At 39.7% G+C, this 26,677-nt stretch overlaps 1 protein-coding gene and 1 long non-coding RNA gene across 36 annotated transcripts in view; both read right to left on the reverse strand.

Annotated features, from left to right (window-relative positions):
• The window catches only part of ANK3 (ankyrin 3), a 777,589-nt gene that overhangs the window by 304,951 nt on the left and 445,961 nt on the right, over positions 1-26,677 (reverse strand).
• LOC146396831 (uncharacterized) lies at positions 1,812-7,006 on the reverse strand. The gene is made up of 2 exons (XR_014827963.1): positions 5,688-7,006; positions 1,812-4,103 (listed from the first exon to the last, which is right to left on the reverse strand). It is a non-coding gene; the product is annotated as an uncharacterized LOC146396831 (long non-coding RNA).

The following is a 26,677-nucleotide window of genomic DNA, read 5'->3' on the forward strand; positions in this document are numbered from 1 at the left end:
ACATTGCTATTTATTAGAGAAATGCAAATCAAAACCACAGTGAGGTATCTATCACCCGATACCAACAGAATGGCCATCATCAAAAAGTTTCAAATAATAAATGCTGGAGAGTGTATGGAGAAAAAGGAACCCTCCTACACTGTTGATGGGAATGTAAATTGGTGCAGCCATTATGGAGAACAGTATGGAGCTTCCCTAAAAACTTAAAAATAGAGTAACCATTTGATCCAGCAATACCACCTTTGGGCAAATATTTGGAAAAGATGAAAACTCTAATTTGAAAGGATACATGTACCCCGATGTTCATAGCACCACTATTTACAACAGCCAAGAAATGGAAGCAGCCTAACTATCCACTGATACATGAATGTATAAAGAAGATATGGTATGTGTGTATGTATATATATATACATCTGTGTGTGTGTGAGTGATGGAATATTACTCAGCCATAAACAAGAATAAAATAATGCCATTTGCAGCAACATGGATGGACCTGGAGATGATCAAACTAAGTGAAATAAGTAATATAGAGAAAGACGAATATCGTGTAATATCACTTATATGTGGAATCTAAAACAATGATACATTGAACTTATTTGCAAAGCAGAAAAAGACTCACAGACAGAAAAGAAACTCATTGAGGAGGAAGAATAAATTTGGAATTTGGGGTTAACATACATACACTACTATATATAAAACATAACAAGAACCTATTGTGTAGATAGGGAACTATAGTCAATATCTTGTAATAACCTAGAGTGGAAAACAATCTGAAAAAGATTATTGCGACTTGTGACATACATATGCAATCATACATGCATTCAATGTACATATATATGTATACTATATATATATTTGGTATATACATTCAGAATGTATATATATTCAGTATACATATGCAATAATACAGGCATTCAGTATACATATATATGTATACAAACAATGCATTCAACCATACACACATTCAGTATACACTTTGCTTTACACCTGAATCACTGTAAATCAACTGTACTTCAAATAAAATGTTTAAATAAAATAAACTACATAGCTTTCATAGCCAGTTAATGTGATGCATGGGCAGAAATATGTAATACTTGTGATATTAATTGAACACTTACGATCTATTTTGTTCCACAATAATCACTGTGCATTAATCTATTAATTTTCATAACACTATAAGAAATCACTGTTATTCTTTCTACAAATGAATTGTGAGAGGTCTCTTTACCTCTGTGTTATACAGGAGAGCATACCAGAGCACTAATTCCAACAGGACTTAACCAAATTAGCCCTTAAAATAAGTGTTCAACTGTGTTATGTAAACAGAGCCAGGTCTGGGTCAGACAAGAAATGTAAGTGTGGAATAGGATGAACGAATGAGAAATATATTCCCTGGAATATGTATCTTATGAGTAATAGGTGACTCACCGGAAAAGGAATATGCATATTTCTGTGAACAGTGCTATGAATATAAAGCTGTAAAAGCACAATCAGGACTGAAAACATGAGCCTCACTTTCCTGGATGGTTAACATTTTTATACAGGAACTGTAGGCCAGGCTGACTGAATGGGGCAGGGCCCACTCAGCTCAAGCTGATAGGTGGAGCTTCCGAAACTCCAAGACAGGCTGTGAATCTTGATATTTTTCACTGCAACTCACCATTTTTTTATGTTGGCAAATAAGTTAAAAATTAGAAATATATAATGAAGGGAAGATTTGAAAGAAAAACACTTGTGTCCCAGGTCTGAGGACCATATCAAAAAGCTATATGGTTTAAAATTTTTCTACATAATTGTTCATTTCATTTCTATTTATTTTTTTATTTTTTAGAGTTACATTGAAGTATAGTTGATTTAGAAGATTGTGATAATTTCTGCTGTACAGCAAAGTGATTCAGTTATACATATAAACACTTCCATTTTCTTTCAGATTCTCATCCCACATAGATTATCACAGAATATTGGGTAGAGTTCCCTGTGTTATACAGCAGGTTCCCACTGGCCAAGCATTCCATATACCTCAGTGTGCATAAGTCAATCCCAATCCCCCAGGCCATCCCACTCCTAACACCTGTCCCCTTTGGTAACCATAAGTTTTTCAAAGTCTGTCTGTTTCTGTTCCGCAAATAAGTTCACTTGTGTCCTTTTTTTTAGATTCCACATATAAGTGATATCATAAGATATTTATCTTTTCCTGTCTGAATCTGAAGGTAAAGCTTTTCTGCTACACAATTGTGCATGGGAAATGATGAGATGATTCACTTACTAATGATAATTTACATTAGTGCAGAATTTTCCAGTCTACAAAGCCCAGTATCCATCCTTTTCTTGTTCGCTCATTTGGTCTAAGGCTATATAAGATGATGGGGGCTACGGGAGGATGAAGAAGAGTTTAAAATAGTCACAACCACTGAGACCAGAGGAAGAGGGGAGATAAGATGCTGGTACATGAAATAGTTTAGAAGTATCTGTAAGGTCTTTGTCTGATAAACAGAATGGATTCCCAATTTAGCATTTTAGAAATGATACTTCCTAGAATATCACGTTATGATTTTATTTAAATCCTCCATAAAAGTATTTGTATAGTACAGTGCCTTAAAAATCTGTAAAATTTCACTAGGGTATGCAAAATGAAATACACAAGCAGATTGTCTGACCCAGTAAATTCAAGGACTCTTTTTAAGAACCCAAGAATTCTAGTACTGAACCCCAGCTGGAATCCACTAAGATTGTGATCATTCTAACACATATTGATTTAAAAAAAGAAAAATCAGGTTCAAGAATCACTGTGATGTTTGCCAAAATCACTGGCATAAATGAATCACTTGTTGAAAAAAATGCTAATAATTAAAATGGCAATGACCTAGGAAGTTGTCTCATCTATCCACCTCTCACTGTGGAGAGATCGTTTGGTACATTTTAACTTGAAGATTTAGTTGCACTTGTTTCAATTCGTTCCATGGAATTTGGGAATGTTCCAAAATGAAAACAATACACTGTTGCCTCTCCTACCCACTTTTAATCCATGGCCGTTGGACGGATCTGGGAGCGAGCTGGCCCCAGTTATCATCATTCTCTCCCTAACTAGCATGATATTTATTTTAGGTGCTCCATCAGGGGACTCCCAATGGATGATATGAGCTAAAAGGTGACCATTCAGAATAGTCCAATGGCTATATTTCAGGAGTGTACGAAATCTCCCCAGATTTCAAATTATGAGTTGAGGGAGACTAATTCTGATGGAAATGTATAAGAAAAGCTTCTGATTTTCTAATTTTCCCAAGTCGGCAGGGGAGATAGGATTTCCAGAGACCTCGGGTTCCCTTCAGCATCAAAACCTGCTGAACCCAAATTTCCCACACCATGGCTTCTATGCACAGCCAGGCAGGACTGAGGAATTCTCTGGGCTTGGTGAGCCATGAGGATGTACTCATGAACCAGGGATTCTTCTACGTAGCCATCAAGGCAGGCTCCAGGCAGGCTGGTACTTTCCCCTGTGAAAACCATCAACTGTGAGGAACAGAAAGAGATCAAGAAAATCTAGGTACATTTATGACTTTTTACCAAACTAGATGTCCTCATAAAAACACAGTGGCAGCAAGTGTCATTGTTCGTGTGTAAGTTCAAGAGGCCAACTACCTGTGCTCTGCTCCTTTCTTTTTAAAATTTATTTATTTGTATTTTTAATAAATATTTTTATTTTTTCCATTATAGCTGATTTACAGTGTTCTGTCAATTTTCTACTGCACAGCGAGGTGATCCAGTCACATATATATGTGTACACTCTTTTTTCTCACATTATCATGCTCCATCATAAGTGACCAGACATAGTTCCCAGTACTATACAGCAGGATCCCATTGCTTATCCATTCCAAAGGCAATAGTTTGCATCTATTAACCCCAAATTCCCATTACCTCCCACTCCCTCCCCTCCCTCTTGGCAACCACAAGACTGTTCTCCATGTCCATGATTTTCTTTTCTGTGGAAAGGTTCATTTGTGCCATATATTAGATTCCAGATATAAGTGAAATCATATGGTATTTGTCTTTCTCTTTCTGACTTACTTCACTTAGTATGAGAGTCTCTATTTCCATCCATGTTGCTGCAAATGGCATTATTTTGTTCTTTTTTATGGCTGAGTAGTATTCCATTGTGTATCCATACACCTCATCTTCTTAATCCAATCATCTGTCGATGGACATTTAGGTTGCTTCCATGTCTTGACTATTGTGAACACTGCTGCAATGAAAATCTGCTCCTTCCTTGATCTTAATCTTGAGAAAGTCACCCAGCCTTTTATTTCTCAGTTTTCTTTTTCTTTTCTCTCTCTCTCTCTCTCTTTTTTTTTTAACACAGATGCACCTGTGGCATATGAAGTTCCTGGGCTGGGGGTTGAATCAGAGCTGCAGCTGAGGCCTACACCACAGCTATGGCTACAATGGATCCGCATTTGCAACCTACACCAGATCCTTAACCTGAGCAAGGCCAAGGATTGAATCTGTATCCTCACAGAGACAACATTGGGTTCTTAACCTGCCAAGCCACACCGGGAACTCTTCAGCTTTCTTATTTTTAAAATGTGGATAAAAATGGTTTTACTTCATAGGGTTTACAAGGAATAAACAAGTTAGTATATGCAAACGTGTAACATATTTGAAGAGGTTAATTAATATATGTACAGGAGATAGTAAAAATGATATAATTACCTTATTGATGTTTATAAAAAGAAGAGAAAATGCTTTTACCATTACCCTATTAAAATGATAGAGTTGTATGATCTAACTTTTATGTGGAATCTAAAAAAAAAGCTAAACAAATCTAAGCTCACAAACAGAACAGACTGGTGGCTGGCGGAAGCTGGGGTGGGGGTGGGGCAAAATGGGTGAAGGAGTCAAGAAGTACAAACTTCTAGTTATAAAATAAATAAGTCCTGAGGATGTAACATTCAGCATTGTGACTATTGTTAGCAATACTCTATTGCATATTTGAAGGCAATGAAGAGGCTATATCTTAAAATTTCTCATCACAAGAAGAAACAACTTAAAAAAAAAAGAGGAAGAAAGAAGTTCTATAACCATATATGGCCATGGATGTTAACTTATCATGATGATCATTTTGTAATATATACAAATATCAACTCATTAATTGTACACAAGAAACTAATGTAATGTATGTGAAACATACCTCAATCAACAAGTGTCTGCACAAAAATAGAATAGAATTTTTTTTCATATTTGATAGGAAAAAAAAAAAAACAAAATGCTGGAGAGAGTGCAGAGAAAAGAGAACCCTCTAACACTGTTGGTGGGAATGTAAATTGGTACAATCACTATGGAAAACAGTATGGAAGTTCCTTAAAAAATAAACATAGGACTACCATTTGATTCAGCAATCCCATTCTTGAAATTTGAAAAGATATATGCAAGCAGCCCAATGTTCACTGCAGTACTATTTACAATATCCAAGATATGGAAGCAACCTAAATGTCCACCAGCAGATGAATAGATTAAGAAGATGTGGTGTGCGTGTGTATATATATATCTTTATATATATATATACACACACAAACATACACATACACACACACACACACACACACACACACACACACATATATTCCAGCCATAAAAAAAGAACAAAATAATGCCATTTGCAGCAACATGGATGGACCCAGAGATTATCATACTAAATGAAATAAGTCAGACAGAGAAAGATAAATATCATATGATATTACCTATATATGGAATCTAATAAAAATGATACAAAAGAACTTGTTTGTAGGATAGAAACAGACTCAAATATTTAGAACTCAAACTTAGGGTTGCCAAAGGGGAAACTGGGCAGGGGGGGATAAATTGGGAGGAAAGGGTTGGCATATGTACATTACTCTATATAGGGTAAATAACTAACAGGAACCTACTGTATAGCACAGGAAGATCTGCGCAATGTTCTGTGATAACCTATTCAGGAAACAACCTGTATCGTTCCTGTATCAGTCATATACATATGTAAAACATTCACTTTGTTATAAACCTAAAGCTACTACAACATTGTAAATGAACTATACCACAGTAAAATTTGAAAAAAAACCCAAACCCAGTATGTATACAGTCCTTTCTCATATACATCTATATTGTTGAGGTAGCTTATCTATTCATCCAATCCGACCATTCCTCTCCATGTATTATATGGATTTGCACATGACAGGGGCTAATTTTACACATACATGTGCTTGTCAACCTTTATTGAAACCCTCCTATGTACCAGGCACTTGGTATACTCAAAGTCCTTCCCAGGTCTTCTTTAACCACCACCACCCTGCTACTCCTCGCCCTTCTTAGTCTGCTTAACTTCTTCCATAGCACCTATCACCTTCTACCATATTATTTTATTTTTTTATTATATTTGATTTACAATGTTGTGCCAATATCTGCGGTGCAGTAAAGTTACCCAGTCATACCTATACATTCATTCCCTTTCTTACATTATCTTCCATCATGGTCTCTTCCAAGAGATTGGATATAGTCCCCTGTGCTATACAGTAGGGCCTCATTGCTTATCCATTCTAAATGTAATAGTTTGCATCTACTAACCCCGCTTCTAACATATAACTTTCTTTTTAATATGGCTACTCAAAAAAATTCATTGAATAAATGAAGTTTGACTTAGTACAGCATTTCTCCAAAGTAGGTATTATCATCCCATTGGACAAATAAGTAAACTAAAGTTAGAAAGATTACCTAAAGTAACATCATCATTTATATAATGAGCTGCTGTTATGGCTCCAAATATCAACTCATGAAAGAATTTTGACATAGTCATGAGGTCATAAAAACAACACACAAAGACTTTTTTTTTTTTTTTGGTCTTTTTTTGCTATTTCTTGGGCCGCTCCTGCGGCATATGGAGGTTCCCAGGCTAGGGGTCTAATCAGAGCTGTGGCCGGCAGCCTACGCCAGAGCCACAGCAACGCAGGATCTGAGGCGCGTCTGTGACCTACACCACAGCTCACGGCAACGCCGGATCGTTAACCCACTGAGCAAGGGCAGGGACCGAACCCGCAACCTCATGGTTCCTAGTCGGATTCGTTAACCACTGCGCCACGACGGGAACTCCCACAAAGACTTTAAAGAAATATCTCTTACCACATGTAATTTATACAAATAATTCACCTAGGATTATCTGAACCTATTTCACATTTTTAAATCCTAGTGTTCAATTTATCTACTAAACATTCAATTATAAATATTTTTCTAAAGTACCTCTCTTTACAATTTCTAGTGCATTATATCCTAAAAATTTAACAGCTCAAAATGTGATCTTACAGAATCTAAAATCAATGACAAGAGATAATGGAATTAACTTTATTTTAGAAGCCTGAGCCGACACAGCTCTGAATTACTATAGATCTTTTATGACAATATACAAGTGGCTCAAAGAGAAACTCTATGGGAATATACCAGACCAGGGCATCTTAACCTTCTGGGCATCAGCAGCTTTCTGAACACTGGAAGACAGAATGCAAATTCTGCTTTTGTGTTTGTGCATATGTGCCTTGGGGAAAGGTTCTTACCCCCCAAAATTAAGAACCATCAGCCCTGGATGCCAGGAAGAAGAAAAGGTTGCCCACTCTCTGTGCCCTGCCCCCTTTTCACAACACCATCTCTTAAGGCTAAGAGTGAACTGATACTTACAAAGCTGGTTTTGAAAATTACAAAAGACCATGGCAACTGATGGAAGAAAACTTTCCTCAGCCTAAGAAACACGGACAATTACCCCAAGTGCCCGTGGCATTTCAGATCATTGTGCTCCCAATACAAAGCCATTTAATGGCACCAAGTCCTGAAGAACACTTCACTAATCAGCAATGCTGCTTGGCAGAGCCTTGGGGACTTGGTAATCAAGGCTCCCACTTTCACTCATTCACTGTGGAAGTGCAGTGAGCCGCTGTTCTTCATACAAATGATTACTGATTGCTTCAAAATATTACCAGACTATATAGCAATCTTAAAAAAAAGCTATACAGAGACTGTTACAATAGTTATGCATTTGCAAAAGAATGTTTATCATTTCCAAGATTGTGTTTACATGTATGAGTTTCATTTGTCCAACACTAGGACCTGAATGTATGAGGTACTCTGTGCAGGTGCCATCATCCTCCTTTAGTAGATCAGGGGACAATGCTCAGTTTGACCACCTTTCTTTCCTCCAATCAGGCGATTGGATCGGATCTGGGTGGACAAGAATATGGACTAGAACTAGGTCTTTTAATTTCTAACATCTGCATATCCACCTGGCCTCCCATTTTTGTGATGGAAACAAAGCAAAAATGCCAAATTGGGGGAAAAACAATTAGATGGCACTGTAGAATCTGTTCTAATGAAATATGTCTTCTACTAATATCAATTATGTATCTTAATATATATATATACATCTTACATTATTATAAGATAATAATATATGTCTTAATATATATTCATGTATCATTTGTGTAAGCCTCCAGCTTGCTCTAAGGCACTTTCACTGATGACTAAATGGCAATCACTCACCAGGCATCAGGCACTGTGCTCTGTGCTGTACTGCACAGTGAACAAGGCCTTGCTTCCAAGGAGTTTACACCCTCGGGGGGTATAAGCCACCTAGTAATGGGCAAAGGCTTTGTAGATCTAGCTGTTCTATGAAGAAATCTTTCTCTACCTGTCTATAAAAAGCCATGATATTCAGTTTTTTAAAATATATATATAGTACATTGAGTAGCTTGAGAGTTCTACCTCTACCTTGTCCATAAAAACCACACCTATTCATTTAATCACCTGATGATGATTATTCATCACCTAAACACTCTTCTATATTCTCTACCCCCCAATTCCTCCAATACCCCCCACAACCCTAGACCAGTGTTTCTCAAACTGGTGCTGCAGTGGAAATGGGCACCATTTCCCCTCAGCCTACGATGTATCCTCTTCATTACCTATTTTGCCTTCCTAAGCAAGGTTATCCTTCTTTAAACACCTTAAAGTGATGTTGATTTCCTCCCTGGTGCCAGCCACTTTCTTTGCTGGAGCAGCCAAGGGGCCAGGCTCTGTGCCTACCTTGGTAGCAGTGGCCCTATTCCCTTCAGAGTGGCTTGGAATCATTTGTGTGACTTTATCCTGACTCGGTTCCACATGTTCTCACTTGGATATCTTTCAGCAGAGAGGCACACAGCTGGATAAAGAACAGAAGCTCCCACTCCATCTAGCCTTCCCTGGGCACGTATTCGAGGCACCAACTTGTCTGAAGGCTGCTGTGGGCACAGCATTGGGGAAGTCTCAGTGGCGACAAAGATTTGAAGGGAGCAGAATGGAGTGGGGGCAAACCTGTCGAGGTGGCCTCCACTGTCTGTGTGGGAGGGGCAGGGAGTGTGGGGAGTGTTTCACGGTTGCACACAACTGTGAAATACCACCCAGCAGGGTGGGCTCCATCTGCAGGACCCCGTCCCTCTCCTTCTCTCCCCACCCTCTTTGCATGGCAGTGGTGCAGTCTCTCTGGGGGGTACGTGTAGAGTGACAGATTCCTCCTGGCCAGCTCCTCTGCAAAGTCCCGGCCTTGATGAGAAGACTCATACAGGGAAACTTCCTGTGACTCCTTAGTAAAATCAAGATAATTATATGTACTCTCCTGATTACAGAGGGGTTATTTTGAACATGAAATGTCAAAAAGCATTACAAATTTTGGAAAACATTATACATATGTGACAACAATGCTATGAGAAAAACCCAGCTTATGTCTTGGAACTTATAGTGTGATATGGGCCACGTGACAGGGAAATATATAAACCAGCCAGAGGGGAGTTCCCTGGTGGCTCAGTGGGTTAAGGACCCTGTGTTGTCACTGCTGTGGCCGGAGTCATTGCTGTGGTGCAGGTTCAATCCCTGGCCTGGGAATTTCAACATGCTGCAGGCGTGGCCGACAAACAAATCAACAAAAACCAAGCAGAGAGAGTGATATTTCACACTTACTCTGTGCCAGGCGCTCTGCTCTGAACCCTGCTTTTATTAGTTCATTTAATCCTAACCATGACGCCATTAAACAGGCACTGCTATTAGCCCCACTAGGCAAGTACAGACACTAGAGTGATCATGCTGCTAGCAAGCTGTAGGGCTAGGACTGAAATCCAGCAAGCCGACTTCAGAACCCAGAGCCACCCTGCCTCCTTGGTTACCTTATGTTGATCAGAATGGTCATGATGACAGTTCATTTCTACTAACCCCGGGAGTAATTCACTTATTCAAATTGATCCTCGCAACAGCAATTTGTTATCAATATACCGACATGAATAGGTGTGATCCTGCAATGTTGAAAATGGAAAACTATTGGGTGGTGGAGGTGGGAAGAGTCAGACTTCATTATTAAAAATGATTCATTAGCCATTTGATCTCCTTGTCTTCATAACACAGCATCTTACTGTGGTCAGACTGTGTAGTGTACACCATGAGTATCTAAAATCCCCAGAGGATTTTTTTCTAACTGTACAAACATTTCAATAACAGAGAAGTTTGCTTTGGAAAAACACTGCATTTAACATCTTTAAGTGTTCTAGCTTTTTTTTTTTTTAATTTAAATTTTATTTTTGGCCACACCCATGGCATGTGGAAGTTCCCAGGCCAGGGATCAAACCTGTGACAGCAACCCAAGGCAATGCAGTGACAACACCAGATCCTTAACCTGCTGTGCTACAAAGGAACTTCCTCTTTAAGCATTCCAAGCAGCATCTTTTTACCCTTTCATCCCTAAAGCTTTTTTTCATTAATCAGTTTTTGTTTTGTTTCAGGGTCTTTTTCTTTTCTTTCTTTCTTTTTTTTTTTTGGCCTCCCCGCAGTATATGGAGTCCCAGAGCCAGGGATCAGATCTGAGCTACAGCTGCAGCCTACGCCACAGCTGCAGCAGTGCTGTATCCTTAACCCACTGTGCTGGGCTGGGGATAGAACCTGAATCCCAGTGCTGCAGATCTTGTTGTGCCACAGCAGGAACTCCTCATTAATCAGTTTTTTTTCATTGTCCATGCAATGCAATCAGCAAATACCTGAGGGTTTACTGTGTTCCAGACTCTTCTGGCCACTGAATGTACAATGGCAAACCAAAACAGATGAACATTCAGTTCCTCAGGAAATTATATCTAATTCTCTGGAGACGAAAAATTTTTAAATGTTGACTATTATACTATGCCAGAGATGAAATGCTATGGAGAAAAACAAGTGTTTGAGTTTTTGAAGGCGGATCTGCTGATTTGTATATGAGGTATGGGAGACAGACAAGTGTCAAGGTCTTCGACAGTAACTGGAAGAATTACTCATTTACTGAGACAGCCAAGACCTTGGGAAGAGCAGGATCCGGAGTGAGGATCTTGAGCTTAGTTTGGACGTGTGTGAGGAGCGGGAGGCACATTTGACACTTGTCTAAGTACAGGTTTCCCCACAAGCAGAACCTGAGACAAGTATTTGAGTGCAAGTAGTTTATTTGGGAGACAATCCCAGGAAACACTTAAGGGGAGTGGAGACACGAGACAGGTATGCGTAAGGGCTCTATATAAAGTATATTACCAAGCCTGTTGGCACCATGGGTAAATGGAGCTCACTCTTTCTGGGAAAGAGAACATACCTCAGAACACCCCTCTAGGCAAAGGCACTGGGGCCTCTCAGGGGTAGGGGGAGGGAGCTGGGACATTTACCCATCAACCTCCATTAGCCATTGGTTGAAGGGCACTCCTAGAGAGAGTTAACTCAGCTGCATACTTGAGTATATAGATTCTTGCAAAGTCTGGTAAAATTATAAGTGTTTGCAAATGGAAATCAGGTCAAAATTCATAAATGAGACAAACAATATTATCTTCCTCAATATGCAAGTGGAGATTCTGAGTAGGCTGTGGGCTACATATGCCTGGATTGTCAGAAAGATGAGTGAACAGACATATAAATGTGGGAGAGATCAGCAGGGTTTTAAAGACATGAAACTGGATGAGGTGATCTCTCAGAGAAGTGAAAAAGGAAAGAGAATGTCCCCTAAGGGCTGACCTTAGGGGCACACCAACATTTAGAAGTTGGAGCGATGAGGATAGACATGTCAAGTGACTGAGAAAAAGCATCTAGAGAAGTAGGAAGAAAAGCAAGAGAGGAGATTAAATATGTGAAATGCCAGGTCAAGTAAGACGAGGGCTGGGAATTGACTACAGTAGGGAGCCATGGAAAGGGTTCTGTGCTTGCCGGAGCAGCATTTGCTGGAGTGACAGGAGGATGTCTGCTTCCTGAAGGCTCCTGGGGAAGGGGAGTGAGAACAACTCTTTGGAGAGTTTGACCATTAGGAGACAACTAGAGGCAGACAGGAGATAGAGACTGTCTTTTTTTGTTTGTTTGTTTGTTTTTTGCCACCCTGCATATGGAGTTCCTGGGCCAGGGATCAGATCTGAGTCACAGCTGCAGCAACTGCAGCAATGCAGGATCCTTAACCCACTGTGCCAGGCTACAGATTGAGCCTATGTCCTAGCACTGCAGAGATTCCACAGTGAGGTGCACCACAGCAGAAACTCTGAGGGTGTCTTTTTAATGAAAGGAGAAATTACACACGGCAGTGCTAATTAGAACTACCCACAAAGGAGAGAAAAACTGTAATGGGAAGAAAAGAGAGAAATGCTGGGGTGATGACCTAGGGTGGGGAAGCATGTCAGGAGGATGGTGACGGGGTAGTTCATGCCAGGACAGAAGACAAAGTATAGGTAGTAGGTAAGCAGACGTGGTGGCCAGGCCTATGAATTTTGGTCACAGAGTGCTCTCTGTGTAACATTCTACTCGAGGTAACCTGTGGAGCCCTCTGTTGCCAAGAGGAAATGTTTCTTCCCTGGTGATCACACTGTTCACATTCTCATACCACGTCTCTATTTGCCAAGAACTTTACTTTATGGGGCCCTCATGAATTCATTAAAATTTTGAGCTGGAAGGAACTGAAGCAAAGGTTTTTCTGTCTCCCCCTCTCACATAATATAAATGTTATCATTATTTATAATACATAATACTATTATTGGAAATATACATAAATACAATAAAACTTTATAATTGTTTTTATGGCCATGCATATGGACGTTCCTGGGCCAGAGATTGAATCTGAGCCACATCTGTGACCTATGCAGCAGCTGCAGCAACACCAGATCCTTAACCTACTGCACTGGGCTAGGGATCAAACCCATACCTCCAGAGCAACCCAAGCTGTTGCAGTTGGATTCTTAACCTGACTGTGCCACAGTGGGAACTCAACTTTACAATGTTTGCAATAAAATTCAGTTGGAGTCAGTTTGGAATCTCCCAGGAATGAAGAATACAAAAACTTCAGCTTTCTAAAACTCTTTTTTTTTTTTTTTTTTTGAGGGCTCTCACTTTGGCTGCTTAGATCATACAATCTTTTCCTATCCCTACAATTCCAGAATATTTTTCACACCAAAAAAATCCACCAATCATAATTATCTGAGCATTAAAACTATAAACTCAAAGGGGAGAGGGGAAGGAGAGGGGTGGCCTGGGAGTTCGGAGTTAGTAGATGCAAATTATTACATTTAGAATGGATAAGTAATGAGATCCTACTGAATAGCACAGGGAACTATATCCAGTCTCCTGGGATGGACCATGATGGAAAAGAACATCAAAAAGGAAGGTATATATATATATATATATATATATATATATATATATATATAACTGAGTCACTTTGCAGTATAGCAGAAATTGGTGTAGCATCATGAATCAATTATACTTTATTAAAAAATTTCAGTTAAAAAAAATCAGAGTTCCCTGGTGGCTCAGTGGATTAAGGATCTGGCATAGTCATTACTGCCGCTCAGGTTCAGTCCCTGGCCTGGGAACTTCCACATGCCACAGGCAAAAATAAATTTTAAAATAAAATTAAATAATTAAAAAACAAACAAAAGAAACCTGTAAGCTGAGTGAGAGGGAAGACCTTCTCTACTGTTCTCACAGCTGTACCCACCATTCTTAGAAGAGCCTGGAGTAATGTTCTATAACTATCCGTGAATATGGAGAAGAGAAGCTTCTCAGTGCCTCTCAATTAAGGTGGATATTTTTGCTATTTAGTGAACACCTCATATGTATCACCTGGGCTGCTGCATCTTGATTCTCTTTGAATTTGATTTTCACCCATTGTCACTGCCCATAATGTGCCCGGCATCCCAGGTAAGATGGGAAGCATGGAACCCAATTAGGCCACTCAGACACTTCCTTCCTGACATGAGAATCTAACAGACAATGACAGAGTCTTGAGTGTTGTTTGGCTTCAATCCATTCCGACAGAAGCACCCAGACAAGACCATCCAAGCCAAGGTGCCTGTGATTCCCGCTTCTCAGGCTTTGCCTACTGCCCATCACAGAGACACAGATACCACCTCTATTTGGCTTTTCGTTGTCTCTCTGCTGGTGGGAGGATAGCGTCTCTTTGCAGTTGGGAGGAGACAAATGACTAATTTTGGCCAATGGATTGTGGGTGGAAATTACATGTCATTTTCTGGATGGATCACTTAATTGCCAGGATAAGACCCTCCAGGGCTTTCTTTCCTGTTGCAATGAACCAGAAACATTGGGAAGCTGGTTTAGAATAACCCTGAGGTATGGATTTTCCCACCCCTGACACATAGTATGCACAATCTACTTTTATTGATTCTCTGCTGTTTTCCAATCCAGGTTTTCCTAGCAGAGACTGCAATAGTTTTCAGTAAGTCACATTTTGATTAAGAAAGCCACAGTTGGTGTCAGTTTATTGCACTGCAAAAGCTCCCATAGTATCATTTCACTCAAGTTCAAGGGAAAGTTCTGATTATTGTGTTGACAAGTTTCCACTAGGAACCTGTACCTTACCTGCCTACTTTTGTTTCCTTCTCTATTCTGCTGTGGGTATCCACAGCCTTTCCCCCCACCCCCTCCCCTAAGTATCTGGACTTGTGAAAGTGTTTTTCCCCTCTGGTTTCTAATACCACACCCCTCATCTCCTTTATTTATTTTTCCTTTTTAGGGCCGCACCTGAGGTATATGGAAGTTCCCAGGCTAGGGGTCCAATCGGAGTTTTAGCTGCCAGCCTACCCCACAGCCACAGCAATGCCAGATCTGAGCCATGTCTGTGACCTACACCACAGCTTGAGGCAATGCTGGATCCTTAACCCACTGAGGGAGGCCAGGGATTGAACCCACATCCTCACAGACACTACGTCAGGCTCTTAACCTGATGAGCCTGAATGGGAACTCCATCCCTCTTCTCCTTTAAGTCTCAGAAGGGCTCCCCAGAAGCAGTCTTCTGCCATCACCACCTGATCCCTGAGGATCACAGGACCACCTTCCTTCCCCCTGACCCTTTTGCTGATGCTGTCCTGTTGTTTATATGAACAGGTAGATGTGGACAGCCTGCTTATCTTCTTTCCCTTATTAAAAAGGAATGAGCTTCATCATGGTAGTGACTGGATCATTCATTTTTATCTGAGCATGGAGCTTTCAATATTTATTCATGGAATGGGGAGGGAGAAAGTGAGGAACCAGATCAATTGATTTAATTGTAGGATTAATGGAGTGTAAGATGTCAAGTCATGATCATGCTCATTTCTACGCCGATCCATTAATATGTGCCCAGGGTGGCTCATAGTCAGTATATGCAGTGAGTTCGATAGATACATATTAAAGAGGATTATCGTCTCTCTTCTGAGATAGGGAAGGGACAAAAAAAAATTTCTCTTAGGTAGCATAGCAAGCTGTTTTTTTTTTTTTCTTTATAGGCAGACAGATACACAAATACATATTAGTGTATAAATTTAGAACAGCAGGGAGGTTGGTAAATGCTGCCTTATACAAACACTTTTTTGTGGGTACTGACTCCCACATTCTACTCATCTTTTTTTCTCCTTATAGTGAAGCAAAAGAGTCCAGAAGAGTTAGACAACCTTCTAGATTCTGAGTCCTTCATTACCCCTTTTAATGGTCCAGAAAAGAATAGAGGTGACAATATTGGAGAGTGCAGGAGGATTTCTTAGAAGTAAAAAGAGAGGCTCAAAGGCAGTGGTACCATAACTCATAGAGTCCCCTGGCTCTTCCATGCCTCCTTCCCTTTGTTTGATGTCTTTCTGAATCTAAAAGCATCATAGGATACAATCTATAAGATGTTCTTGGTTTCCAGGATCACCCCTTGGGTACTTGCATTTAGTGGTCCCAGTAACTTGTTTTGTTAAAGCATTCTTCAGCTAACCTGGATCCACAGCCATGTTTGCACACACTACTATTTTTTTTTTCTTTTCTTTTCCGGCCACACTAGTGGGATATGGACGTTCCCAGGCCAGGGATCAAATCTGGGCTGGAGCTGCGATCTATGACACAGCTGCAGCAACGCCTGATTCTTAACCCACTGTGACGGGCCAGGAATCAAACCAGCACCTCCACAGAGACAAGTCAGATCATTAACCCATTGCCACAGTGGGAACTCCCATAGACAACTACTTTAGAGTCCAAATGATTTATTTTCCAAAAGTGCACTGAAGGTTAATGAACTTGTTTATATTTTAAACAGACTTGCATTGATATCAAATAAATGAACTCTTTAGTGAATCTTTTCTTTAAAAAGAATCCTTTCTAAGAGTTCCCTAGTGGCTCAGCAGGTTAAGGATATAGTGTTTTCATTACAGCAGCTCAGGCTGCTGCAGTGTTGTGAGTTTGATCTCTAGCACACTACACACTACCACACGCTGCAGACATGGCCAAAAAAAAAAAAAAAAAAAAGAATCCTTTCTAAAAGGTGTACAGTCATCTTCAAATTTGTTTTATCTATTCAAATTTAGGCTTGATTCATCTAAACTAGGTATTTCCAAGATCAGAAACTGAAGTCTATGCCAACTGAGAGAGAATAGTTGATGAAACAAGTAAATGAATATAACATGAAATGAATGTCTCAGTGATATTTATTACACTATGTATCTCTTTTATAGACATACATAGTCTTGAAATTAATTATAAAGCAGGGTCAATTTTAGATCACAGGACAAAGATGGAGTTAAAAGCCTTATTGCTAAAGAAACAATATTACACGTGGCCAAAGATTTACCAGTAAATATTTACTGCAACATTATTTATAAGGAAAAAGAAGCAATGTTAATGACAGAGTAGTGGTTAAATAAAAGGCTTATATCCCTCTGGTGGAATACCTTGCAGACCTTAAGTCAATATTTACAAAAATGAGAATGATTACTTCTATACATCTTGTAAAAGTTAAAATGTCAATAAAGTAGAAGAAAAACTTGAAACTACGATGATGTTAAACCAGCCTCATTAAAAAAAAAAAAAAAAAAAAAGGTGGTTGCGTAGATACCATCCTGCTTGTGATTCAGAATCTGTTTTCTGCTCATCTCTCTTCCACTGTGAACAGGTCATTCTTTTTGATAAACACATTAGCCTGTCTTGGAGTTAGCATAGGCTAATAAATATGTCAATTTAATTTTCCCAGGACATATAAAAAATGAGTCCATAATCTAAATTAAAATATACTATTTTATCACAAATAACAATCACATAAAACTGAAAAGTGAGCTAAGTGCCTTCAGATATGAATATTAAATGCAGCTTGGCTTCTGTAGAGATACTATTTTAAAACTAATAAATTAAAAAAAATAAATTTATTAGTTTTAAAATAATAAAAATAAGAAAGAACTTGGCTCATTTCTCCTTTCATTTTGTATAGGGTCACTACCTTCTTTTTTTAATTAATAAATTACACATCTAGTCTCTTAATAACTCATTTGAACAACTCACAGCAGTAGGAAATGTATTCATGCAGCTAACGCAACTTCCTTTGTTGCAGTCTAAGCCCATTTTCCATTGGGCTAAGCTCAGCATAAATGCACATCATCTAGTTACCATTCTCCTCATGATTAAAACTAATTAAGATACTCCCTCTATCTCTGCCATTGTACGTGCATGCGCATGGGCATGTTTCCTTAATGGTCTACCCCTAAATTGAGAAAAGCATAAGAAGCAATTTGGGGCTTTATCCAGAACGACTAGAGATTTCCTGTCAAAGACAGATGCAAGCTTAACTATATGCAAATTTTTTAATACAATGTGGAAGGAAAATGATATCCAAAGCTTTTCCTTTGGATGCTGACCCCAAATAAGTATGAATTCACCTAATGCAAGTCTAGATTTTGCAAGCTTGTGTCTGCCGATGTTGTCTCTACTGGTCTGATGGGAGGATCTCTGTAATACATTTAGTGTGTATTGCTTTCTAACTTTTAGAATGCTTTTTACTCATTTCTGTTGGTTGTACCTCTCTGTTGTCACCTCATTGTTGGCCCGGCTAGAGGGACACATGGAGGGGAACAGAAGGGAATGGCAAGGCTGCTTATAGTGGCAACTGTCAGTATTGCCACATTTGTTTGGCAGGAGCCTCTGAGCGGGAGACGAAGGAACATAGGCAGATACTCAGAAAAGGCAAAAATCAAATGTATAAATAAAAGCATCCTATTCTAAATTCTATGCCTTATTAAATAAAGGCATCGTTTTTGCCTTCTGCAACAGCGAGTTTGAGGCCGTTGGCTGTGTGCTACCTCTGGGGTTTCTGGGATGCTGTTTCATTCTGACCCTTTCAAGATACAGGACTTTAAGATCGTATCAGAGAAATTACTGAACTGTGAAAAGTGATTACACCACAAAGAGAATGGATCTGTTGAAAGGATGAAGAGAAATCAGAATAAACCATACTGTTCCAGGGTTAGAACTCTGAGCAAATTTTAGACTTACGTGGCGAGGTCTATTTAAAATGTGTATATACAACTACATATTTTATGAAGGCTCTTTAATCTTTTAATTCTGATAGAGAAGACTGAGTCACGTGGATATACACTGGCTGCCCCCAATCTCCACAGTATATTTAAAGTAGTTTTAATGTTCTTTTCTACATAAACGATGAAACAAGACATATATGTCCTGCTACTCTGAATCTTGGATACCATTTGATTTTTAATTATATTATTCTCTTCTTTATTTCCATCAATAATCCACTGATGGATGGCCAGCAAACACCTGAAAAAATGCTCAACATCATTGATTATAAGAGAAATGCAAATCAAAACTACCATGAGATACCATCTCACACCAGTCAGAATGGCCATCATTAATAAATCCACAAAGAACAAGTGCTGGAGGGGCTGTGGAGAAAGGGAACCCTCCTGCACTGTTGGTGGGAATGTAAACTGGTACAGCCACTATGGAGAACAGTTTGGAGATACCTTAGACATCTATACATAGAGCTTCCATTATGACCCCGCAATCCCACTCTTGGGCACATATCCAGACAAAACTCTACTTAAAAGAGACACATGCACCCGCATATTCATTGCAGCACTATTCACAATAGCCAGGACATGGAAACAACCCAAATGTCCATCAACAGAGGATTGGATTCGGAAGATGTGGTATATATACACAATGGAATACTACTCGGCCATAAAAAAGAATGACATAATGCCATTTGCAGCAACATGGATGGAACTAGAGAATCTCATCCTGAGTGAAATGAGCCAGAAAGACAAAGACAAATACCATATGATATCACTTATAACTGGAATCTAATATCCAGCACAAATGAAGATCTCCACAGAAAAGAAAATCATGGACTTGGAGAAAAGACTTGTGGCTGCCTGATGGGAGGGGAAGGGAGTGGGAGGGATCGGGAGCTTGGGCTTATCAGACACAACTTAGAATAGATTTACAAGGAGATCCTGCTGTGTAGCATTGAGAACTTTGTCTAGATACTCATGTTGCAACAGAACAAAGGGTGGGGGGGGGAATGTAATTGTAATGTATACATGTAAGGATAACCTGACCCCCTTGCTGTACAGTGGGAAAATAAAAAAATAAAAATAAAAAAATAAATTCAGTCAATGTTTATACATTAAAAAAATAATAATAATCCACTGATGGTGCATAATACATTTTAGGTAGGTTTTGTTTCATTTCCTAGCTGGAACTGCTCACTAGAATTGCAAGGGAGTCGAGATTAACACTAACCTTTTATAAAAGGTTTTAAAAAAAAAACTTTTAACAGGCAACAATTAGGTACATTTCTGTTAGTATTCATAGTTCTTACAAAATGTTTTGCAGTTTTAGTATGTTAGAAACCAATTGTCTTATATTTTGTTACCTAATAAAGATTTTTATCAACACATAACACAATGAACAGGGCTCCACATTACACTTTGGCCACATTAAGTAATTTTTTTTTTTTTTTTGTCTTTTTAGTGCCGTACCCATGGCATATGTAGGTTCCCAGGCTAGAGGTCAAATTGGAGCTACAGCTGCCAGCCTACACCACAGTTCATGGCAATGTGGGATCTTTAACCCACTGAGTGAGGCCAGGGATCGAACTTGCGTCCTCATGAATACTAGTCAGATTTGTTTCCGCTAAGCTACAACAGGAACTCCTAAGTGACCTTTTTGATTTGGTAAACTTTAAAGTGTTCTTCAATAAAAAAAAAAAAAAATTATTTTTCTCGCTAGCATTTTATGGGTATAGAAATTATCATCTAAGCTCAAGGATTATATTTATTAAGTTGGATTCTGTGGGCCAACATCAGAAAATTCACGCACCCCCCAAAAGTATGTGCCCACTAGATGTTATTGCTAATCTGCAGCTCAAGGGAAGAGTTCATTGCGCTCATCAGATTCTCACAGGTTAAAGTCCTACTGTCAATGCCACTTTCTAGGAGGCACTTGGATTTTTATTAAAGATGAGGTCCTAGAGATTGGTCATTTATAAAATATGATGCTACTTTAAGAAATGGGACTATAGGAAAGCATTCCATGTTCCATGAAGGCATGTGTGTGTGTGTTGAGGATTATTAAAGAAAAATAGTGCATGCCAGGGTACAGGGAGGGGTCTCTGGGAAGCCAGGAACAAGCATGATGTTGTGGGTATTGGGAGAAGTTAGGGCTACAAATGAGTCATGAGGATAAACTTGTCTACTTTACAACCAACCTCTGAGTAGCTAAAAATAAAAATAAAAAAGTGTTTTTTTCCAAAGGACTCTATATACAAAACATACATACACAATACATATACACACATATATCTATATTACATGTATGTATTAGAACAAATGATTTCTGCAGAGAGGAGGGAATACTTTTTGGTAATATTTAACCTGAAAGTTATTCCTCCTCCAGGTAATTGATCTACAAAATTCTGTCTCCCGCAAATGAGAAAAGTTAGACCTGATCCATTTCTGCTGTTTAGTGGGGAGAATGACGAAAGTTCATGCACCTCAACTCCATCCTTTACGAACAGCTGTGGAATAGGGCAAAGAGTCAAGGCTATAGAAATGCAGGCAAAGAAGACAGTTCCTAGAGCTTAGAATTTTGAGCAATTATGAATGGAGTGATCAGAATTTTAATGAATCCATTAGTCTTGATTCAAAAACTAATCTTCATGAGATGGGGAGAAGGATTGGGAGCTTGGGATTGGCATATACACACTAGGGTATATGGAATGGATGGTCAATGGGGACCTGCTGTATAGCACAGGGAACTCTACTCAATATTCTGTGATAACCTATATGGGAATGGATGTGTGTATGTGTATAACTGAATCACTTTGCTATATAGCAGAAATTAACACCACATGTAAATCCACTATACTTTAGTAAAACAAAACCAAAAACTAACCTTTATGGAATGAGGTTTGGCAGAGCATCATTCACAGGATCACGATCATTATTTTGTCAGATGCTTCTAAGTAATTTGTAACTTTTAGTTCATTGAATCCTTATAAAAATTCTATGTGGTAGGCAGGTTCTATTATTATCCCTAATTTACAAATGAGGCAAACAAAGCACAGAGAGGTTGAGACACTTGACTGAAGTTGCAAGGCTACCTCTAAGTGGCAGGGATGGAATGTAAACACAGGCTCAGTCAAAGAAGGCAAGACGGAAGCAATAACCCTAAATGCCAACTGCATTAGAAAAGCCCAGTCAAGTAAAGGACCAAAAACTATTCCTTGGATTTTAAAGTTGGATGATCACTGGTGTATTATTGAGATTGATTGATTGACTGATTGATTGATTGATTGATTGTCTTTTTGCCTTTTCGAGGGCCGCTTCCCGCAGCATATGGAGGTTCCCAGGCTAGGGATCGAATGACAGCTGTAGTCACTGGCCTACACCAGAGCCACAGCAACTCGAGATCCAAGCCGCGTCTGCAACCTACACCACAGCTCACGGCAACGCTGGATCCTTAACCCACTGAGCAAGGGCAGGGACCGAACCTGCAACCTCATGGTTCCTAGTCGGATTCATTAACCACTGCGCCATGATGGGAACTCCTTATTGAGAATCCTTTAAAGACAATTTGAGGGGCAGGGAAACCTATGGGCCAAGACCAGGCAAAAGTCATAGTGGGCAGGTTGATAAGGTTAAAGCAGTTTTTAGACAACTCTTGCAAAAAGCAAAGTTAAAACGGGTAGAGAAAGGCATTGGGCTAGGGTCCTGTGGCCCTTTTTTTGTTTAATGGCTGCACCTGTGGCCTATGGAAGTTCCTGGGCCAGGGACTGAATCCAAGCCATAGCTGTGACAACGTGGGATTCTTTAACCCACTGCACCAGACCAGGGATTGAATCCGCACCTGAGCCACTGCAGTTGGATTCTTTTTTTTTTTAATCAAAGTGTAACTGAATTACACTGTTGGACCATTTCTGCTATATAGCAACATGACCACAGGGAACTATGTCTAATCTCTTGGGACAGACCATGATGGAAAATAATAAAAGAAAAGGAATGTATATACATGCAGTTGGGTTCTTAACCCACTGTACCACAGCAGGAATTCCAATACAGGCTTAATTTAGATTGGAAGAGGACTGAGCATATCTGCAGAGGGATATGCAAGATCTTGAGGAGAAGAGTTCAAGTGCAAGACAGGAAACATCTGGGGTTTCACTTTCTCATCATGTATCCCAGGATTCAATAAATTACAGTAGATCATGGCTCTCAATGAAGCAATGAACTATGGGACCAACATATTTTCCCACCAATGCATTTCACTTCTTCTAGAACGTACACACATAGATACAGAGCAGAGAGCACAATGCCAAGATGATGACAGTTATTTCTGGTTTGGTGGGATTTGAAGAAATCTTAATTTTTGTTTTAATTTTTTGCTTATCTACATTTTCTAAAGTTAACAAGCATTTCAAGTCAAAAAGTGATAGTGAACTATTAAAAATGAAATAAAACCTGCAGTGTGTTTAGGACAATGGCAAATGAGTAGCTTACAGATTTACTGATACCCGCTAATGATTTTGACTCCCATGGCTCTGGACCCATGACAGCCTTGGAACTGGCTGAAAGCATCCCCAAAGCACAGCCATGTATTGAGTGAGAAAAGTACCCAGTGCTGAGACAAAGAGTGGAAGTCCTTCCCTGGACCACTTTGCCATATATCTCCCGTCTCAATGGAGATGGTCAGGTAGATAGGTGATGGCTCCAGAGGAAAGCGCTAAGCCTGGTGCCCCCTAGCCCTTCCCTCTTAGTTTTCAGGGACAAATTAATAAGACTGAAAAAAGGGACTGCTGCTCTGTGGCTTGTTATCTAGAGAAAGCTTCTGAAACCACTTGAAGAGAAACAATTTACATTACCAAGGAACAAAATATCCAATAGGGGGCTCTCAGGGAAGATAGTGGGGCAGTTGTGGGGGCCTGACAGGTCACTTAACTGGGAGCTGGATGGTCCTCTGATGATGAAACAATAAGGCAACAATGAACTTTAAAGTCCCTAAGTCTAGCTGCTCAAATAAAAACATAAAATTCTCATTCCCACCCCTCCCCCCAAGCTTTTTATCTTCTCTGCTACTGTTCATGGTATTTCCTATCTTCTATTCAGTCTTTCCCCTGTGGCCCACAACTTGCTCCATTCTGAACACTATTCTTGTCAAATGCTACAGTCTGAGTTCCTCTCTTTGTGCATAACCCTTTCTGTTTTCCTGCAAAATCCCATTTTCCTCCCATCTCCTTCCCTTTTTCAATCATAGACTCATACTTCCTATCCCAGCATTTGCTCTTATCAGGCTCCCACTGAATATTTTCTCTGTTAAACTCTATCCTTCCTCTCTGACTCCACAATCTCTTAAGCTTTTCCCTACTTTGTGTTCTTTGTTTCCCTTTCACTCTCACTGCTACCCTACTTGGCAAACTTGAAGCTCCTCCCAAACTAGAAGTGCTTGCTTCCATTCAACGATATCTAATATGTACGAGGCAGGTACTAAAGGATACTAAAAATGAATAAAGCATGGTATTCCCTGCCTTCACAGGATTATGAACCTAGGTTAACCAGTAATTTCCATGCATCATGGTTAGCGTCACAGCAGAAATAACCTATTCCTGGAGTGGGGTAGTAGCTAAAAGCAGATTGCACATAACTGTCAATAAATAGAAGTGTCCGTTGTGGCTCAGTGGGTTAAGAACCCAACACAGTATCTGTGAAGATGCAGGTTCAAGCTCTGGATCTATTCAGTGGGTTAAAGATCTAGCATTGCCACAGGGTGTAGAGTAGGTCATAGATGCAGTTGATATCCAGTGTTGCTGTGGCTGTGGTGTAAGCTGGCTGCTATAGCTCTGATTCAACCCCTAGCATGGGAACTTCGATATGCCACAGGTGTGGCCTTAAAAAGAAGAAGAAAGAACAAACAACAACAACAACGAAATGGAGCCCTGAATTTAACCTATTGTCTGCTTTTCTACTTGACTTTCCATATGATCTTTTGCCTTGCCCAGTTTTGTAATCTCAGTCCCAAAGTTCAAACATGCTTAACTGCTGCTGAGAACTATGAGGAAGAAGGCTGATGCCTGACTCCTCTCATCTGTGTACTAATATCCATGTCCCTGGTCCCTTGTTTCTCTCTCCATTTCTGACTCCTTCCTGAGTCTTGGGTTCCCATTCTCTGCACACTGAGGTTCAGTACAGCATGAAAAAGAGCCTGACTAAATACAATTGAGTGTGGTTAACTGGTATGAAGAGCAGACAAGAGGCTGGAATAAACCTCCCCTGACCCAGGAGGCACACAAATGCATTCAGATGCATTCAATACCTCAGTCAGTACCTAGACCAGTGGTTCTCAAATGTCCACATGTAGCATGATCACCTGGAAAACTTGTTTAAAATACAGATTACTGGGTTGGTCCTTGTTTCAGAGGTTCAGGATGGAGTACATTTGGATTAGAGCTTAAGAATGTGCATTTCTGGGCATTCCTATTGTGGCTCGGAGGGTTAAGAACCCAACTAGTATCCATGAGGATGCGGGTTTGATCCCTGTCCTCGCTCAGTGGGTTAAGGATCCAGCCTTGCCATGAGTTGTGATATAGGTGACAGATATACCTCAGATCTGTTGCTGTGGCTATGGCTGTGGTATAGGCCTGAAGCTACAACTCTGATTTGACCTCTAGCCTGGGAACTTCCACATGCTGCAGGTGCAGCCCTAAAAAAAACCAAAAAGAATTGTGCATTTCTAACAAGGTCCCAGATGCTGATGCTGCTGGTCTACCACTTAAGAGAGCTGGTATTGAAAGAAAAACAAGCAATAAACAAACTCTTTCTCAAGGTGAAGAGCCTATAGAAATAATCTTTTTGTTATTGTTGCTCTGTAATGTCCAAGGCATTGGGGCACAACCATGATTTGTCACCACGGGCCAAGCAAAAGGAATACAATGGTGTGTCCCCAGCCCTTGTAGGGTCTACTGCCACTCCATTGGTCATCATCTACTGTGGTGAGTTGACAAGGTAGAGACTGGGCTGAACAATCCCTGACCTTCAGTTAAACTCTCTATGTTGCTTTTCTAAATACATCTGTGATACAGGCTCCTTCTCCGATTCTTTCTAGAAAAAAATTTCCCTACAGAAGTTTAACAGAGAAAAATCTGAAGGTTTGGTTTGTTTGGTTGTTTGCTTGTCTCCAAATAAATGGGAGTCATATTTAAGTCTGGAAGCCATCAAGTCTGGGGGAAAGTTTCACAGATGTTTGGTGAATTTCCAAAGAGAGAATCAGTATATACTCCAAGAGCTGAGTGCAACAGAAATGTGTGCTTGTTTCTTTTCTTTGTTAGCACAAAAATAGATTTGTGTTTATTTGCTGGGAAAAAATTTTTTCTAGCATGATTAAAAGGTTCAGACATTAAGTGGTACATTTTGAAAGTGCTGCAAAGCTATATGGCTTCCATTAACATCTGTGGGAGTGAAATCCTCCGCATTGCTATGAAAATGTAATCTACTCAGAGGCCAAGACTATTTCTGGACGGTGGAATAAAATGAAAACATTCCCAAAGAGATAAAACATCCGTGAGCCTTCTTCGAATCCCACTTCTCTACTAGGAAAAAAAAGAGAGTTGATCCTGTAACCTTTACCTGCACGTGTTAATGGGAATTCCTGGGCAGTCGCACATAGATAAGAAACATGGCACCATTTCACGTTCACAGAGTTATCCAACCCCAACCCTCATATGATCTCTGGGTCAGTTCTCCCTGTCACTGAAAGCAAGGATGGACATTTCATCTGGATATTAACAATAAGTGTCAATGGTGGGGGGAGGGGAAATCAGACAGACCTGGGTTTATATTCCAGCTTTATC

The sequence above is a fragment of the Sus scrofa genome, chromosome 14 (genome assembly GCF_054392235.1).
Source record: "Sus scrofa isolate SSC_HxYL_T2T_F1_AM1 chromosome 14, Sscrofa_HxYL_maternal_Yorkshire_Landrace_v2.0, whole genome shotgun sequence".
NCBI lineage: Eukaryota > Metazoa > Chordata > Mammalia > Artiodactyla > Suidae > Sus > Sus scrofa.